At 38.0% G+C, this 21,654-nt stretch overlaps 1 pseudogene; it reads right to left on the minus strand.

Moving 5' to 3' along the window:
- Positions 1-21,654, minus strand: part of LOC127662303 (protein TALPID3-like) — a 108,836-nt pseudogene that overhangs the window by 29,831 nt on the left and 57,351 nt on the right.

Here is a 21,654-nt window from a genome sequence, read left to right on the forward strand (position 1 = left end):
GCTTATTTAGAGAAAACACCACAAAATGTAGTGGAGTCCTGAGATAAAGAGTTTACATTAAGATTATTTTCAGAGTGTTGTGAGCTAGTTGGGTCAAGGTGACAAGTAAACAACAAATACAGGAATAGATACCATAAACAAACAGGGTAACAGATCCTAAAATTATACAGACAGATACTTTGGAGAGTAGCAAATAAGCCCATGTTATGGCTTTGAGATCATTTCTTTTGCCTGTTTTGTTCTAAAACACATTTAGCTGCTTTGCTATCTATTGCCTTCTGTGTGCAGCTGCCTTCTAAGGGTGCATCCTCACTAAATTAGAAACTCATAAGTGAAAGATTGGAACGCTTATATAGGCAGAAACTATTTGTGGCACACAAGTAGACCATCCATTAATGCACAGGAGACTCAACCCTTAATTTCAACAGAATCTGATGTTAGCATGTTGCTAAGCTAACAACGTGCTATTCTAAGCATAAAGCTTAGAATAAAACTTACTGTAGCACCAACAAACTTTAGGTAAAAATGTCTATTTTAAATAGATTTTTTTAATACTTTTCAGTAAATCGCAATTTCTCTCTGTTATGACACATTTTCACCCTATTTTAACAGCACAAATCTAATTTTATATTTTCATTTGGAAAGTCAATGAAATGCTAGTGGATTTTTTCTTTTTATGGAAATAAAGTGATATTTCACCAGCCATCTTGGTATTATCTTAACAAGTAAAGCTAGCAATACAATTATTTTAACTAAAATCAATATTTCATTTGCATATATTTAATTATTTATTTAGCAAGTAGTCATGTAATAAGTAGGATAACAAGCAGTCAAATTATAATTTTCTGTGGTCTCTTTCTTCTTACATAATAACATAATTTCAACGCAAATCAATATTTCATATCCATTAATTTATTTGGTAGGTAGTGTAATAAGTGGGATAATGTGCAGTCAGCTGGTCATAATCACAAAATAAGTCCCTTCGGGGTGATACAAGACCAGTCACTCCGGGTCATTGCAACAATGATAGGCTGACTGTATAATATCATTAACATATTTTACATCGGCATTAAAGGTGAAAAGGGTCTGTTGGGTGAAATAGTCCATTTTTAAACATTTTTTTTACATTTCTATATTTATAATCTTGTTTTTGGCTAAAATGTGGTATCTTAGAAGGCAGTACTATTTTGCTGCTTAATATTTGGAGCAGCTTTCGCATTAGGGTGTGCCTTTGATGGCTTAAAATGCTGTCTAGCTAGGCAGCTAACTAGATTAGGAACAGAGCTATTAATATATAATTATGATAGGAGTTTTGGAGAATTTTAATAGATAATATCGGAGCAATCCTGCTCACCGTCTCTTGGCTCGGTGCAAGTTTGGTTCTGACAGACAGAGTGGGTGGTTTGCCATGTGGTTGTGTATTCTCTGCCTGTGTTCTTACAGAGCCTCTCACAGAGGCTTTTCTCACTGCCGCAGAGCCATTGCCTCCCCCTCTTTCTCCTACTCCTCTTCCTCCACCTCTCGGACCAGCCCCGCTCATGCTCCCCTGGCCCTCATGCACCATTTTAGAGACTGCAGCATCCCTCCTCTCCACAATCCTCTTCTCTGAAACAGAGCTCTCCTTCGCCAGGTCATCCTGCCAAGAGGGTGGAAAGGAGAAAGAGATAGAGGGCATAGTAGTCAGGGAGGCTTAAAAGTGTGCACAAGAGATTTTGTTTAACACTCCAGCACCTGGTTTCTACTGCAAAATAATTTAAAATCGCTTTCAAATTTGAATGTCACAAATAACATAAAGAGAGATAAAGTACGTAAGAATGTATGAACAAAAAGCACAACAGATTGTGCAAGAAAATCAGATGTATTTGAGGGCTTAAAAAAAAGAAACAGAAAAAAGGGAAAATCGTGCAGTTAAGCTTACCTGCATCTCCATGCTCAGTGTATTGATCCAGGCTTCAACTGTCTTCTTTATCCTCATTTCATCAGTTACATCTCTACAGGACAAAACACATATCAGGCTGTCAACTTTCAGCAAACATCCTCAAAGATATGGCAGAAAAAAATATTAATCTGCACCCAAAAGCGACAGAGCAACTTCTCTTGCTGGTAAAACTTGATGTGTTGCTTTAGGAGTTTTAGTCCTTCAAATACTTTTAGGGTACCCTACAAAGCCTTTTATTCAATTTAGACTTTTATTTTGAAGGATATGCATAGACACAAATCTTCGATCATGAATGAAATTGCACAATAAAAGCCAAGCTAAATTAACAATTTAAATGGATTGTGATAGTGTTCAGAGGCATACTAAATGTTAGAGCAGCACAATATGTTAACAACCATGTTGGTATCGGTCAATTTTTAGCATTTTTATTAGCACTAGTAGTATTTTTTATAGAATCTATAATATTATTATTTAAAATATAATAATTATAAATACACAATTTTCTTTTTAATCATTTATGCATTTCAATTTCATAACTAATTTCCATCAAATTGAATTGAGAACCTTTAAGAAAATTAAACAATAAAAAAAGTATTCACTTAATTTAGTTAAAAATCACACAATTAAACTTGATGGAAATTTGTTGTGACATTAAATGCTTAATTGGCTAACACACACACACACACACACATATATATGTATCTATATCTATATATATATATATATATATATATATATATATATATATATATATATATATATATATATATATATATACACACACACATATATCTATATATATATGTATATATATATATATATATATATATATATATATATATATATATATATATATATATATATATTTATACACATACATGTGTGTGTGTGTATATATTAGTGTTATAATAAATAATATAATAGTATTTATTAATAATTTATAAAAAAAAAAAAAAAAAAAAGCAAAATGGATTAGATTTATAATATCGGCCATCAAATTGATTATGTGATAATCTATAGCTCAACAGGATGAGCGACCTCATGTAGTGGGTTCGACTCCCATGGAACAAACTGGAAAATATAATGATCAATTGTTGATGATAAAAGGCAAGTTGCTTTGGAATGAAATGCACAAGTAATTATTTTAGATTACATAATAATTATTGTCTATCTGGTTTCAGTTCAGCTACTTTAAGAGATTAATTTACCTAAAAGTGTGAATTCAATTTGTTACATGGAAGGGAACACATACATACAGTGGCATGCAAATGTTTTGGCACCCCTGGTTAAAATTTCTGTTGCTGTGAATAGTTAAGTGAGTAGAACATGAACTGACCTTATCATGAACTGGAACATTCTTTTAAAAATTTTAAGCAATATTAGTGCATTATTTTTATTTTGTACAATTTTAGAGTGGAAAAAAAAGGAAAGGAGCACCATGCAAAAGTTTGGGCACAAGAGATTTGAGCTCTCAGATAACTTTTACCAAGGTCTCAGACCTTTTTTGGCTTTTTTGGGCTATGGCTTGTTGGGCTAAGGCCAGGTGATGCAAATTTCAAAGCTTTATACATACTCTGACTCCTCAGATCTTGTTGCAACAATCAGCAGTCATGGGCTCCTCTAAGCAGCTGCCTAGCACTCTGAAAATTAAAATAATTGATGCCCACAAAGCAGGAGAAGGCCGTTTCCTCAGTTCGTAATGTAATTAAGAAATGCAGATAACAGGAATGGAGGAGTTTGAGTTGAGGTCTGAAAGACCAAGAAACCTTTCAGAGAGAATTCCTTGTAGGATTGCTAGAAAGGCAAATCAACCTGTTCAGCACGGGGGTGGATCGATCATGCTTTGGGCTTGTGCTGATGCCAGTGGCACAGGGAAAATTTTCTGGTAGAAGAAAGAATGGATTCAATTAAATACCAGCAAATTCTGGAAGCAAACCTCAAGCCATCTGTAAAAAAGCTGAAGATGAAAAGAGGATTGCTTCTACAACTCAAAATCCACAATTGACTACCTCAAGAGGCTCAAGCTGAAGGTTTTCCACAGTCCCCTGACCTAAGCATCATCGAAAATCTGTGGATAGACCTGAAAAGAGCAGTGCATGCAAGACGGCCCAAGAATCTCACAGAACTAGAAGCCTTTTGCAAGGAAGAATGGGCTACAAAACATTTTTACAAGCTGGAATACTTGCCAGGGAGCGTTACCAAGTACTGACCATGCAGGGTGCCCAAACTTATTCTTCGGGCCCTTTTCCTTTTTTGTTATTTTGAAATGGCAAAAGATGGATATAAAAAAGTACAATTGCTTAAAATATTAAAGAAATGTGCAATCTTTAACTTTATGCCTTTTGGAAACCAGGCCATCTTTTGCTCGCTTAGCTATTCACAGCAACAGAATCTGAATTTTGATCAGGGCGGCCCAAACTTTTGTATGCCACTGTAGACATGAATCTTTAATCACAAGTTGAATTTATGTAAATAGAGTGCAAAACAATTCTTGCACTGAGTACATGGAAAATATATATTACCAAAAACATACAGCTGACCATTAGAAGGACGAAGATATTTTTATGTTCACATCCAGACTGTCTGAGATACCACATCCCAGTGAAAGACAACATCTGCAGCCATAGCTATTCTAAATGTGGCATACTGCTTTTAGAGGCGCAATAGTCTTCCAATGTTTCTCCACAGTACACATTATGCTAATGCCCTGCTGTCTAAAGGCCTGTTAGCCCATCTCTGCATCACTAATTGCACTTTATAAATCACAGAGATGAGGAGACGAGTGACACTCCCAGCATGCTGTCCAACTGCCGCTCTGAACTGCAAACAGCCCATATATCTAAAGCTAACTTCCATTTTCCTCTTCATCTCAGAGTTTTTGGGGTTTGGTTCGTAACACAGGAGAGTTCATGAGGGCTGGAACGGGGAGTACTTTTGTGTCTTTCTGTAAGGGTGCCTACACACTGGAGTTTAAGGCATGTCAGAGAATGTTGCATATCCGTAGATTTCAATGGGGATGGTACGTTCAGGTCAGGATGTGCAAAATTATTACTAGGTGAGTTGGACCTGGGACTGGATGCACAAAAAATTCTTAATAAAACTCTTCTAAACCGCTAACTTATTATTATTATTATTATCTATCTTAAGGAAAAAAAGTTACAAATATTTTGGATTCTTAAGAAAAGACTTCTTTAGAATGTTGTTCTTCTTCAGGAAAATTTTTATAATTTATCCAAGGAACTCATAACAATTTTGAAAGAAAATTTTCATGAATGCGTCACCTGGATTTTTCCACACCCTCAAAACCCATCTGTGGCAGGGCGGAGGGTGGGGCCGGGTCGTGATTATACACACCCGGTCCCTTATCAGGCTAATCAAGCCTCCGAGGGGGATAAAGGCCGACTGCGGAGGATTGTGCGGTAGAGAGAGATAGTTTACAAACATGTCCGTCATGAGCGTGTTTGTCTTCTGTTTTAAGTTTACCAATTAAAATATTATTTACATTGCCAAGCCGGTTCTCGCCTCCTCCTTTCCATTGACTGCTTTACACTGGTGCCGAAACCCGGGAAGGAGGAGGGATACGCCGTAGTAGAGTTCTCACCACTACCGTCCACCCCAATCGAGCAGACGCGGCCATCTGCCGGGGGACGAGGAGCCCGGCCGCCTGGAAGCAGACGACGGCTGACGACCGCGAGGGGAGAAGGGGCTCCTAACCGACTGCCTGGAGCGGTCAGGGCCGCTGACAGGGGTGGAGGAGTCACCTACCAGCCGCTGAAACGCGGCGGGGTCTGAGACCACCGACCGCTGCCAGGGGCAGGGGAGACCCCTTCTGTTCCCCAAGAATGCAGCGGGGCGTTCCGTCCACCAGGGCCTGGAGGTCTGCCTCTGATCCGCCCGGAGAGGCGGGGCTGTCGTCCGTTAGAGGGTGGAGGAGTGGCCGAGGAACAAGCTATGGCGTATCGGAGAACTGGCGAGTTCTCGCCTCCTCCTTTCCATTGACTGCTTTACACCATCTTAACCAATCCTAACCATCAAATGCTCCATTAGTGCTTTCTCTAGTGTGTGTGTGTGTGTGTGTGTGCAATTATGAATCAGCAGGGACTTGGCGATACAATACTGTTGCAATAAATTTATTACAAATAAAAAACGAATAAAATCACATGTACATAAGTATTCACAGCCTTTGCCATGACAATCAAAATTGAGCTCAGGTGCATCCTGTTTCCACTGATCATCCTTGAGATGTTTCTACAACTTGATTGGTGTCCACCTGTGGTAAATTCAGTTGATTGGACATGATTTGGAAAGGCACACATATGTCTATATAAGGTCCCACAATTAACAGTGCATGTCAGGGCACAAACCAAGCCATGACGTCCAAGGAATTGTCTGTAGACCTCCGAGACAGGATTGTACAGATCTGGGGAAGGGTACAGAAAAATGTCTGCAGCATTGAAGGTCCCAATGAGCACAGTGGCCTCCATCATCCGTAAATGGAAGAAGTTTGGAACCACCAGGACGCTTCCTAGAGCTGGCCGCCCGTCCAAACTGAGCGATTGGGGGAGAAGGGCCTTAGTCAGGGAGGTGACCAAGAACCCGATGGTCACTCTGACAGAGCGCAAGCGTTTCTCTGTGGAGAGAGCAGAACCTTCCAGAAGAACCACCATCTCTGCAGCACTCCACCAATCAGGCCTGTATGGTAGAGTGACCAGACGGAAGCCACTCCTCAGTAAAAGGCACATGACAGCCCGCCTAGAGTTTGCCAAAAGGCACCTGAAGGACTCTCAGACCATGAGAAACAAAATACTCTGGTCTGATGAAACAAAAATTGAACTCTGGCCTGAATGGCAAGCGTCATGTCTGGAGGAAACCTGGCCAATACCATCCCTACAGTGAAGCATGGTGGTGGCAGCATCATGCTGTGGGGATGATTTTCAGCGGCAGGAACTGGGAGACTAGTCCGGATCGAGGGAAAGATGAATGCAGCAGTGTACAGAGACATCCTTGATGAAAACCTGCTCCAGAGTGCTCTGGACCTCAGACTGGGGTGAAGGTTCATCTTCCAACAGGACAATGACCCTAAGCACACTGCCAAGTTAACAAAGGAGTGGCTACGGGACAACTCTGTGAATGTCCTGGAGTGGTCCAGCCAGAGCCCAGACTTGAACCTGATTGAACATCTCTGGAGAGATCTGAAAATGGCTGTGCACCGACTCTCCCCATCCAACCTCATGGAGCTTGAGAGGTCCTGCAAAGAAGGGAAGAAGAATGGGAGAAACTGCCCAAAAATAGGTATGCTAAGCTTGTAGCATCATACACATAAAGACTTGAGGCTGTAATTGGTGCCAAAGGTTCAACAAAGTATTGAGAAAAGGCTGTGAATACTTATGTACATGTGATTTTTTTTTTTTTCATTTTATATTTTTAATAAATTTGCAAAGATTTCAAACAAACTTCTTTCACGTTGTCATTATGGGGTATTGTTTGTAGAATTTTGAGGAAAATAATGAATGTAATCCATTTTGGAATAAGGCTGTAACATAACAAAATGTGGAAAAAGTGAAGCGCTGTGAATAATTTCCGGATGCACTGTACCATCGATTAACAACCTCAGAGCTCACAGTAGGTCTGTCTTTAAAGGTTTTTGAGTTATCGTTTCCCCTATGGAGAAAATTAATAAGAACACAAAGAGAATGAAGCTCTGCTGATCTTTACCCAATATCCAACGAACCTTGTCCACAAGCACAAACTTCGACTTCTACAAAAAGTTACAGAAAAATAGTGTACACAAGGACTTACAGATCCACAGCTGTCCACATATCTCACAAGCAGCTCTCGACACACAAACAGAAGCTCAGAGATAAAGGCCCAGGCTGCCCATAGCAGTCCTGTCACTAAGCGTTGAAGCATCCTGTGTCTCTGCCGAGCATCTGGCGTATGATGGATTCGCCTAATCAGATGATGCTTGAAGACACTCGTGATTCCAAATGGAGCACGATTGATACGAGCGCAGAGAATGACCTGCAATTAACCTCTTCAGACTACTCGTCATTTTCTTCATCATCCTCCAACCGAGCCCCTTTAATCTCATTATTATCCCGTAAATTCTGGCTTTCAGGAGGTAAAAAGTCGAAAATGAGCCACAAAGGCTATTTAGTACTTCCCTTTATTCATATTCCTCCACAAAACTAAGAAATTAATTAGAGAGCTGAAGGGCATGAAATGAAACAATGTAAAAACTCTTGGAGGACTCAGAAAGAGATAAAGGCTGAATCTTAATAGCTTTAAAAACGTTACCTGTAAATATCAGAATCAGCAAATGTCAGGAGTTGGGAGTGGAGATTAGTGAGGTTGAGAAATGAGTTTAACTCGACTGAAATATTTGGCCTTCCTTAAAGGAATGGTGCCCCCAAAAATGGGAAATTCTGTCATTATATACTCACCCTCATGTTGTTCCAAACCTATTTAACTTCTCCTGATGATGTTTTAATTAATGTTAACATAAACCTCATTGGAGATGAGGCCACAACATGAAGTCACAAGAAACACAAGAACCAATGAGGTTTAATATAAGTGACATGTCGCCATATTTGATTTAGGCTCCATTTGATCAATGATTTGATTTGAGAGTGAATGACGACTTCAATTTCAGTCTGTTCATAATAAAGTGAACGTACGCCTTTAAAAGACTTGATGATATGATACACAAGTCACATGGATGACTTTCATGACACATTTGGGTGCTCTTGAAGCTTTAAAGTGAGTCACTATCAACTGTGATTGAAACATTCTTTAAAATATCTATGCTCCAACAGAAGAAAGATACAAATGTAGTTCTGGAACATGAGGGGGAGTAAATAATGGCATCATTTTTATGTAATTATAATAAGTGAACTAATCCTTTAAGAGTGACTAATTGTTCTGAAAACCCATCAACTCATAAATTTTGAAAATATGTAGATTTGCATATCCATACTATCATAGATGACACAGTGGTAACAGAATACTTTATATAACATAAAACCATTGCTATTGTTCAGTTTAAGCACAGTAAGATCTAAATACAATGCAAAGGAAAAACAAAGAAATTACTTCACATCTGTGAAAGGAGTGGACAAGAATGGTGACTATGACAGCCATCAAAACCCAAACACTTGGGCTCTGAGGAATAAAAGTGCATAATCTCTGAGGTTAATAAAACATATGATTCTCAATGTGATTACCAGAATCATCAAGCGCTTTTTAAAAAGCCGTTGACACAACCACCAATTACATAACTCAATATTAAGACATCTGAACACCTTTTCATTTGAGAGTTATGATGTGAAGCTGAAATTAAACTTGAACTGAGCCTTGGCTACTAACATAACGGAGCCATAACAGTTAAAAGTGAAGACTGCATGAAGCTTCAATAAAACCAGATAGAAACAGCAAGATGAGTGATAAATCTCACCACTGTCAAACCCAAAGTCTTCGCCATCTGTTGAATTATGCAATATGCTTCATGAGCTTTTCAGCACATGGTATACTTATAATTACAAAGTCATTGAAACTTAAACTGTGAAAATATTGCCTTTACCCAAGTGTGAGGTGTAACTTTTCAGAGGAGGGTCCACAATGCATAATGAAGTAGAAAACAAAACAAGATTCTAAACTTTCACATTTGCACATGCCCTCGTTTATTTTTTTCTCCACAATTTGGAATGCCCAATTCCTACTACTTAGTAGGTCCTCGTGGTGGTGGGTTACTCACCTCAATTCGGGTGGCGAGGACAAGTCTCAGTTACCTCCGCTCCTAAGACAGTCAATCCGCGCATTTTATCACATGGCACGGAGACTGCCAGCATGTGGAGGCTCAAGCTACTCTCCGCGATCAACGCACAACTTACCACGCGCTCCATTGAGAGCGAGAACCACTAATCGTGACCACGAGGAGGTTACCCCATGTGACACTACGCTCCCTAGCATCCGGGCCAATTTGGTTGCACAGGAGACCTGACTGGAGTCACTCAGCACACCCTGGGTTCAAACTCATGACTCCAGGGGTGGTAACTAGTGTCGATACTGTACATGCCCTCATTCAGATTTCAACACAATGGATGGTGGGAATACAATCTAACTTCTGACTCGTTTTGCAGTGTCACATCCTCAAATTAATGATTTAATCAAGCCCCGAACATAAAGCGCGATGTGAAAAGCTCTCTCCATGTGGCACGGGTGGTGCAGGCTCAACCGGTGAACGGGGGAGAGCAGAACAGCATCTGGCACCTCAATCCCTGCGACCTTTCAGCAGAGGATAATATCAAAGCCATTAGAGCAGGGAGAGGCAGCCACATCAATCAGCTCGTTTGTGTTTTCATGCACACACAGACATTAGGAGACAGAGCTGATTGCGGCTGCCATTTTGGAGACAATTAACATTGGGGCTGACATTTTGCTTGAAGAGTTTGGATACTGAGACGGGTTTGAGAGGTATCGGAGAGATCCTATCTTTGTTGGGCTGTGGTGAAGCTTTTGGATTGAAACAAAGCATATGACGACGTCAAAGCAAATGACAACAATGTCATTTAACATGTTGGTTTTCAAACTGGGGTCCGGAGACCCCCAGGGAGTGCTAGTGGGTCTGCGAAAAATATCAGTGATAGTGTAAAAATGTAAAAGAAATCAAATAAAGATAAATGAAATAAATAAATGAAACATTGGACTAGTTAACACATTTACCGAATTTGACATTATAATGGTTTCATGCTTTCTGAAGACTGGTCAGAAATCATTAGATTAACTGTGATTATTTCATTTACAGCCCTAACGTTTAACAGCAAGAAACTACAAATCTATCTAGTTTAATGAAAAAAAATATTTGTTATTGATTTCTAAACGAAAATCTGAGAAAAGAACTATATAAATGAATTTAAAATGTTTCTCTCTATATTTCTACATTTAATATTACTCTAATATTGGATAGATGATACATATGTAGTCAACTTAATACAAAGTAACTATTTTACAGATAATATTTTGATAATTTCTTTTGGCTTTAGTGCAATGCGACATAAAAGACAATTGTACTAAAGCCAAAAGAAATTATCAAAATATTATCTGTAAAACAGTTTTAAAATTTAACAACATCCAAATTGAATCTAACAACTCAAAATTTTTCTTATTTTTCTCACATATTTTAAATGAGTTTTTCATTCATAAAAATACACAGCTGACTTTAAATTTCAGGAAGAGTTCGCTTGCAAGGTGATCATCATATTTGGGGGTTCTTGGCCATAAAAAGTAAAAAAAAAAAAACTGTTTTATGGTAATTTAATAAAATATATGAGACATTCCATGTAACTGTTATGCATTTAAAATAACGGTATGTATATTCTACAATATGCATTAATTGGTAGAATTGTTTTATTATAATGATAAAATATGATTTATCAGCCAGTATTTGGCCATTAAAAAAATAATGAAAAAAATAAAACAATTATAGAATAAAATAATATGTCATAACTCACAATTAAAACAGTAAAAAACATTTAAATAAAAACGATAAAACAATTATTTGCTATTAATAATTATGTTATACATTAATATTAATTAAATACTAATAGTTATAATTATTTAATTATAATTACTGTTAAGACCAACAACAATAATAATAGTTATTATTATGTTATATTAGGCTTTTACTTAAATTAGTGTAGTTTTTATAAATTACTATATAATTTATACATTAATGTACATTTTATTTTATATAATATATAATAGCAGCTTTGACAGAGTTTATTCTTGTAATGACAACATAACTTCTGGTTTTTGTGATTTTACATCTCACAATTTTGACTTTATCTTTAAATATTTGCAATAACATCTCTAATTAATTGGTCATTACATCTTGCAAATGTGACAAGAGGTGGTATCTACTAGGGCGGGCATCTCAGTCCACCCAGGACTTTTATTTGTCTTTGTATGCATCTGCTATTTAAAAACGAATGTTGCTCACCGCTAATATTTATTTTAAAATATTTGATCATCAAAAGCCACTTCCTTTGATCTCCCTCATGCCGGCATTGTATTGAGCCTTAGAAAACCAGAAAACACTGCTGTTCTTTCTGTTATCACAGCTTTAGCATCATATAACAGACAGCAGTCCTGGGGCGCCGTTCTCCATTTCGGTTTTTAAACTGCTGCTTTAGCACTCTGCCGCTGCCATGTCTCTCTCTCTCTAAAAATGTGCATGATATGGGCAGAGACTACAGCTCATGGTGTATCACAAGCCATTAGCTGCTCTGTGTCGGAGGGATGTGGGGTAATGTCACATTGAGAGCAGGCAGAATGGTAAGATTGAGTATGACCTCCTGCTATAAAAGTGTTACCCCTCTCGGAGAGACCTGTTAAAGCAGACTCTACCCCAGTGCAAAACCAACCCCCCTTTGCCTGGCTCTGAGCACTATGTCTTTAAAAGCTGCAAACACACGTGAACCCTCCATAATTCACAGTGACATAATCTCCTGGTGCTCCACCATAGACACCATGCTGAGAATGGGGTTCGGTCTAACTTTACAGTGTAATATATAAGCACAGTTTCCGTTTCACACTAACATTTAAAGACATTAAACATTACTCTCATGCCGCTCCCAATCTATATTACTTTCTTTCTTGTAAAATGATTAAAGCACATATTGTTTATGTCTTGTGGCTATAATTTTGAAACAGTGAGTATTTTATCATGTGTAGATTGGCCCCATTCACTTCTATTGTAAGTGCTTCACTGGAACGCAGATTTTTGCTTTTTTTTTTTACAGAAAAGTAAGAAGAGGTAAAAGTAAATATTTATGGTAATAAACATTATACAACACATGCTGTTGACTGAGCTTAACATTTATTGAACCTTCAAAAAATTATTTTAAGCACTCATAAACTTGCAACAGGCATCAAGACTTTCACTGAAAAAAAATTTGCGTTTTAAATTTCAGGATGTTTTGTATGCCTTCAGAAGACTTGGAATATGATGCACAGACTACTTTTGTGATACTTATGGGCCCTTTTATAAGCTTTACACTGAATCTTCAACTGCTAATGTATTGACAGACTGGGATATTCATTAACTTTTACATTTACATTTTTAAATAATTTCCATAAAAAGTATTTATAAATGTATTTTGTGCTCCTTATCAGTTTTGGAGGGTGACAGGAAGAATATTATGACAATTCTTATTTCATTTGTCATACATCATGTAGTTTCAAAGCCATACACTGTTTTTTTTCTGTGGAACACAGTAGACATTTTTGAAGAATCTTTATACAGCTCTTTCCATACAACAGCAATTCAAGTTCCAAAGAGGACAAATAAATGCTATAAAATAACTTTAAATGTAGACCATACAACTTGTGCACTACATATTTAAAGTCTTCTAAAACCATTCAATACATGTTTAAATTCAATGATAATCTTTCTCTCTGCCGAGACTCATATATTATATCCAGTGTTTACGTTCAGAATTAAAAAATGATGCTGCATTTGGTTACAACAGATGCGCAAACCGACATGTTTTGGCACCAATGCCGTTGACGCACCATTTCAAGTCTGGACGAACACAGGCTAGACAAAAGCATTGGCAGAGATTGATTAACATGCAACTAAGATTAACTAAAGTCACTATCCATCAATCCATCTTTGACCGCTTATCCGGGACCGGGTCACGGTGGCAACAGACTAAGCAAAGTAGCCCATACGTCCTTTTCCAGAGCCATATCCTCAAGCACATCCTGGGGGATCCCGAGGGGTTCACAGGCCAGGCCAGACCAGAGATGTTATCCCTTCAGCGTGTTCTGGGTCATCCCCTAGGCCTCCCACAGTTGTACATGTCTGAAACACCTCCTCAGGAAGGCGTCCAGGAGGCATCATGCTTCACACCCTATCCCTTATGGTGATCCTGACACCCTATGAAGAAAGCTTATTTCAGATGCTTATATTCACAATCTTATTCTTTCGGTCACTACCGAAAGCTCATGACCTTAGGTGAGGGTTGGAACATACACTGATGGGTATATTGAGAGCTTTGCCTTCAGGCTGAGCTGCTTCTTCACGACCACGGTTCGATACAGCAACCGCATTACTGCAGACGCTGCACCGATCTGCCTGTCGATCTCACACTCCAACTTTCCCTCACTCGTGAACAAGACCGAGTTACGTGAACTCCTCCACTTGTGCACACCAAAAAACTGCTGCGTGCGTCTTTCTCTCTGGGGTCCCCGGCTCCTCCTTTTATCTCTCTCCTGCTGATTGGAGAACTCAGCGCCAGGCGCGAATCCTCTTGGCCCGGCCACCCCATCCTCCTCACCACACAAGGTAAAACAGTTCACTCCGCTGCAATCTTTGGAAGGCTCCCGAGCAGCTCTTTTCAATGTAAAAAAGCAGCATACAGTAAAAGTGCAGCACCAATCTACTTGAATGGGGAAGACCAAAATCTCCAAATGGTTGGTCAAGTTTTAAAGGCTTTTATTGGTAAAAACACTCAATATATGCAAAGAGTCAATATTTACAGTGTTGGCCCTTGTTCTTTATAACCTCTGCAATTCGCTCTGGTATGATGGATATCAGTTTCTGGGCCAAATCCTGACTGATGGCGATCCATTCTTGCCTTATAAGTGCTCGGAGTTGATCACGATTTGTGGGCTTCTATTTGTCCCCTCACCTTTTGAGGACTGACCACAGGTTCTCTATGGGATTAAGATCCAGGGAGTCGCATGGCCACGGATCCAAAATTTCAATGTAATGATCTCCGAGCCACTTTATTATCACTCTTGCCTTGTGACATGGTGCTCCATCATGCTGGAAAATGCATGGATCATCAACAAATTGTTCCTGGGTCATTGGGAGAAGTTGCTCTTGCAAGACGTTTTGAAACCATACTTTATTCATGGCAGTGATTTTGGGCAGAATTGTGAGAGAGCCCACTCCCTTGGATGAACAGTAACCCCACACAAGGATGGTCTCAGGAAGCTTCACTGTTGGCACAACACAGGACTCATGGTAGCATTCACCTTTTCTTCTCCGGACTATCCATTTTCCAGATGTCCCAAACAGTCAGAAGGGGCTTCATCAGAGAAAATAACTTTGCACCAGTATTCTGCTGTCCAATACTTGTACTTCCTGCAGAGTTTCAGTCTGTCCTTGATGTTTTTCTTGGAGAGAAGTGGCTTCTTTGCTTCCCTTCTTGACACCAGGCCATTGTCCAAAATCTTTGCCTCACTGTGCGTGCAGATGCACTCACACCAACCTGCTGCCAATATTGAGCAAGCTCTGCACTGGTGGTGACACGCTTCCATAGCTGACTCCTCAGGAGGAGACAGTCCTGCTGCTTGCTGGACACTCTGGGACGTCCTGAAGCCTTCTTCACTGCAGTTGAACCTCTCTGCTTGAAGTTCTTGATGATCCATTAAATGGTTCTTTCAGGTGCAATATTCTTTGCAGAAATTTCCTTTCATGTGAGGCAGTTTTGATGCAATTGTTGATGGCTGCATGTCTTTCTTTAGAGGTAACCATTGCTAACAAGAACAGAATGATTGGAAGCACTTCTTCCCTCCTTTTATAGCAATCAGTCTGCTCTTACAATCCAATCAGAATGATAGAGTGATTTCACCTGACTACTAGTGTTCGTTCACACTTTCCCAAGTGCTGCTGATATCATTAGTGAAATGATGTTAGCTGATCATTTTGTCCAGGGCCAAAAAACAGTGAAATTTGGGTTTTTGTAATAAAGTTTTTTGCCAATGAATCTTTTTGCAATTATTTAAAATGCATCTGATCACTCTGCACAATAAACTTGAAACAATGTGAATCAACACCACAACAACTGAAGCAGAAAACTTTACGAAACACAAAATGTATGTCACTGCCAATACTTTTGGCCACGGCTGTACATCAGTTGGCTATTGAGCTTTCCAGTTACTCCCATTAATTTTAATACCAGTGGTCAGTTTCTATTGAACTGTTACTGGATTAACAGTGAAAACAACTTCGATTTCCCTCTGTTTCACACACAACGCTATCGTATGGCATTAGAAGTTGAAGCTGTGTAAATATTCTTTAAATAAGTTTCTACTTTAGTATTACATGGTAAAAAATAACAGCACTCAGGTGTGGAACATCATGAGGGTGAGTTACAAATGACAGAATTTGTATTTTTCAGTGAATAATTCCTAATTATATTTTTATATTATTATTTAGGACTGATTGTTGAGAAATCATGCACTTTTCCTCATGCACATGAAAAATATGGTGATGGAAAGATTAAGTATTTAAATTGAGAACCAATAAGCTAGAAATTCATGCAGCCATAAAATCTACAATTTAAAAATGTTTGTAGAACAGCATTTTGTATTTTAACCTCTCCTTTTTTTATAAAAATGTTTTTATATTCCGTGCCGAGTTTAACGTGATGCCAGAACTGTTAACCTCAGGTGGCATCTGGGTAAAGGCATCCACAGACAGATGCCAATCACAGTGATGGTTCCGTTTGGCTTAGTCCTTTCCTGTCTGGATTGTGCTCTGTGGCCAGCTGTCAATTAAATTCATATGCCGGTTCACCGCCCTAGTACAGCCAAACTTTTAAAAGAATGAAAACATTCACAAAAAATACCTAGGAGTTAAGCAGCAGGGCTCTCAGAGGTGCGAATAAATTTGCTAGAGCAGTACACTTTGCGACTAGCAACATCCTCATGATACCATTAATAATCATGAGAAATAAATGCAATCAAAGATAAGAAAACAAAGACATGCCATACAAAAAATGACTGTGGTTATTCCATAGATCAATTGTGTTATAAGATAGTAATACAATGGTCCTTTGATATTCACTATACCAGGTAATGTTCGATTACCATTTTTATATACCATGGCTTTTAAAGTCAACATGAAAGAAAGTTGACAACCCCTTTTTCTATCCATGATGTGAAATATTATTGAGGATATTCAACAAGACAAAAATGTAAGGTGGGACTTGATTTTATCCATCAGAAATTGACTGGACAATGAAAGTTGGCCTCTGCAGGTAATGACATCAGCACTCAACATAAAAAATGGTTTCAGAAGTAAAACCGCTTTGATTGCAAAGATAAGCATTTCTTTTGGAATTATGTGAATCAATGAATCGTTTAAAATAAGACAAGGAAAACGTGTATTAAAAGAGTAAACGGGGTCAATCTTGATATCACGTTGACTTTAAATGGAACTGAAATGTACTTTAAAGAATATCACGGTAGTACCATCAAGGTAGGGTCCAAAAAACATAGTTTTACAATGTTTTTCCATAGTATATTTGGATACATGATGTGGGCGGCTGGATGCTCTTTAGAATGCCCGGTCTGTTTAAAGGAACAGCTCTGACGGCAACCGCATCAACCGGCTCTGCGGGCTGTGAAACCGGAGATCAAGAGATGTTACAAGCATTTAAATGATTGTATATAGTGGGACTCAAAAGTCCACAATTTAATCATTTTTCTAATTTAATACAAATGTTTATATCACAAATTATACTACCAGCATAACAATTTGAGTGAGAATTTCAATAACAAATGTACATGAATTTCTGAACATCTTCATATTTGTTATGTTCCCATTTTGCTTTAATGACAGCATGCACTCAATCTGGAATGAACTCAACATATTTCTTCAATTCATCTGTTTCCTCTATTCATTTCCATTCTATTCAACTAATTTCATAACATTTATTAGTTTAAAACTTTTCAAACTTGTACTTCCAGGTTAAACTGAATTTTAAATGACATATTTTTAATGTGGACTTTTAGACCCCTCTGTATATTTTTAATGGAACAACAAACTCCCATGTGCGAGAGCATCTCCAGAGAATAAATGTGATAAATATGCTGCAATGAGTATTTAGTCAAAGCCATTAGGGTGTGTTGTTTTTTTTTTTAGAGGCATTTTTCTTTTTTATTATTATTGCAGAGAATGATGATCATTGCATAAAATAGCATAGGATTAATGTCTCATGTAATTTTATTACCATAATATCTCATACATTTATGTTAATTGTATATTTTGGAACAAAAACAATCAGAAAGTTCAAGATCAAATAAAGGTGCCTGCTGCACCAGCCATGTGTAAATCTCGCCCCGGATTACTGCATCTTTCCCTGTAGTATACGTGTCACGTTCTTTCTCGGCAAGCACAAAAATGGACAGTTGAGGGTCCTTGCTGTTTCTCCCTCTCATCCTCTCCTGAATATAAATGTTGGAGAGCTCCATAAATCTATTACACAGGCGGGCAAACGCTTGACGAGGGACTCTCCAACCTCAACCCTGTGCTCTTGTCAAACGTTAAGTCACATCAGAGGCACCACCATACTGTTAATCAGGTGCTTCGTTACAAACCCATATGACTTGTTTCTTTCTAAGAACACCAAAGGAGAGGTTTAGTAGGATGCATAGTGCTGCTCTCTTCCATACAGTGAAAGTGGATGGTGACCAGGGGTTCACCTCCAAAAAAGACTCCAAAAAGAAAAAATCATATAAGTAGTCCTTACACTCGTGCATTATTCCTAGTCTTCTAAAGTCATGCAACAGCATTGTGAACAATTTTAACTCTGAAATTTGAAATTTTGGTCTTTATTCACTGAAAACCTTGCTTTGAAATCTTGTTTGACAACTGTGGTCACGCTTCACTTTCATTGTATGGAAAAGAGACATTTAGGCAGTCAACTCTGAACGCATATTTTGTTTTGTTTCATAGCAGAAAGTAAGATAAACAGGTTTAGAACGACATTAGAGTGAGTAAATGACAACAGAATTTCCATTTTTGGGCGAACAGTTCCTTTAAGCAAGGCGGCAGAACTGCGAGGCGTTTATAAAATAACTGGTTAATTGGTAAACAGAGTGAGTTTGGTCTGTTAGATACGTAGTGCGGGAATTCACTTAATTCACCACCTTACACATTGATGCAAATTGAGCAATTGATGCCACTATCTGTAGTGGTGCCTGCAATTACAGACTCGGACAAAAAGGAGAAAAAAAATGTGCACATTTATTTTTCAAGCCCAGGTGTAAAATAGAGATAACAATGCTGGTCTGTGAATACCCACATAGCTGAAATAACAAGATACAAAAGGTACCTAGTGCCATTCTGTTGTTGTGGATAGAACATGCACAGAGGAGAAACCTCATAAAACCTGGCACTGCAGAGGATGGGGTTGCCATGGGAACCTACCATGGAAATGGGGGTTGTGGGAGGAGGTGGGGCCGTGGTGGAGGGGGCGAGATAGCTGCTCCTGCTGTTCAGGGTCGACTTGGCATTCCGAACAGAATACGCATCAGTGGTCTGGAAAGACAAGGACAGAGAAGCAAATCTGACTTTGTTGCCGAGAACCTGCACCATGAAGTTTGGACGGAACTGAAATCACATATATCAAACATGAAATGTGTCAACAAGTGCTTTTGCATGCCATTGCATAATAATCTATGGGTCTACTCCAAAACCTAGTGAGCTACCTCACTGTCTACTTAGTAAGAAGATGACTACTTACAAGGAAGCTAACTTCTGAGACAGCATTCTAACAGATATGGAACCTTGTCAGTGACAGATTTGGAACAAGCTAATTATGCAGCAACATGAAATTAAGCTGAAACCATGGCAGTGAGGATTTCTATATAAAAAATAATTATGGAATTCTATTTAAAATCTTGAACTCAATAGATTTCATGTTTTATTTTCGTATATTTTGTATCACCACAACGCATTCAGATTAAAAATTAGGACCATATTACAAACATTTATTTTAAATGTTTGTACCCAAGATGCAATAGTACAAAAACGTAACTGATTTGACATTCCAAAAATCACTATCTGGATAACAGAATATAATAATAATAATTATAATAATAATAACTGGTGTCCATCAAGCCATTTCTCTTTAGTGCAGCACTTTCTTTAGTGGTTCTGTGTTTCACTATTGTGAAATAAAGACTTATTTTGCCATGACGCATTAGCAAGGGAAGTTCAAACGTGGATACCTTTATGACATGTTTCCGACATTATACATTCTCATTACTGCAACTGGTGCTAAATGTATAAGATAATGGATGTAATTATCAATTTTGCCCACTGAATAAGGAATATTCTGGGTTCAATACAAGTTAAGCTCAATTAAGAAAATGCACATTTGCAAAGCTCTCATGAACAGTATTTTTACTATATAAGTAATGACGATTTGAGCAACCCACTCTTCCTCAGAATAATGTTGAATAACCTCACTACTGTTTCTAATGTATATATATATATATATATATATATATATATATATATATATATATATATATATAGCCACAGCATGTGAACATTATACACGTTACCATGATTTTCTGGTGATAAACTTAAGCTTACTAACCTTATTTGTGTAAAGTTATACCCAATACCTGGATTACAGGGTTTTGTTGTCATGACAATGAAATTGTAATATTGGACATAACTTTACACAGATAGGGTTAGTAAGTGATTTTAATCATACTAAAATTTTTAACATGCATATTGTTTACATTTTGTGGCTATAATTTTGAAACAATTTGTATTTTAGCGTTTATGGACTAGCCCCATTCACTTCCATTGTAAGTGCCTTCCTGTAACCATGATTTCATTTATTTATTTTAAATAAAGGAGGGACAAATATTTGATGTGGAAATCAACATTATACCACAAATGCTGATTATTGAGCTGAACTTGTATTGAACCTGGAATATTCCTTTAAATACTGTACATCTATAAGATGAAGCAATACAATTTTCACACTTCTAAAAAAATACCCTAATATTAGCATTTTTGTATCCGGTCATCTCATTGCTGCAATAGACCTTTTCATAACCTCAAAACTTTTATACTCATAAATATATAATGCTATTTAGGGCCCAGGGAGATTCGACTCGCAATCGATTTCAAGAAGTCTGATGTTAGCATATTGCTAAGCTAACAATTGGCCTATCAGGGCACCCTAATAAGCATAAAAATACACAGCACGCACAAACATTATGTAAAATAGTGAATTTTTAATGGGACTGAAATGTTTTTTATATATATTAATATTGAATTAAATTAATCATCTGTCATCTGCGTAATGCTTTCAGACAAATAATTTGGCAAAAACGAGATATCTTACGAGGCAGCACAATTATATTTAAATGAAAAACCTTCTAGAACAACCTTTGAGTCAGTAATACCCATGATGTGTTTAAATTAGTTTTTTAACAGAGCTTAAAGCACCAGAGGCAAATGTACCTAGAGGTCTCACTTTTCAACGTTTTACCGTTCACAAAATGGCAAAAATACAAAATCATATTGCCGCTATGGGATATTGTTGGCAGGTACATAACTGCTCACATTGCAATGTGAATGACATTCCATTAAAACATGCCAAACGGCAAGACTAGTGACAAGGCTGTCTCACTTCCAGAAAGAGAGTGAGACAGAGAGAGAGAGAGAGACAGACGGCATCAAAAGAGCATTCAAATCCTGCATCCTCAATTATATGCTAATGTGTCATTTGCTGTATGTTACATTATTCTGGGCTGATGGAATTTTTCAGCTGCAGAGGGGTGCCAGGAAACTCAATGCCTTATTGGGAGAGCGAGGGTGACATTAATGGATAGAAACATACAGTGGCACATTGAAGAAGTGCTGTAATTTATTAGCGTGGGAGGCAAAGGAAAGA

This window comes from Xyrauchen texanus, chromosome 22 (genome assembly GCF_025860055.1).
Source record: "Xyrauchen texanus isolate HMW12.3.18 chromosome 22, RBS_HiC_50CHRs, whole genome shotgun sequence".
Classification (NCBI taxonomy): domain Eukaryota; kingdom Metazoa; phylum Chordata; class Actinopteri; order Cypriniformes; family Catostomidae; genus Xyrauchen; species Xyrauchen texanus.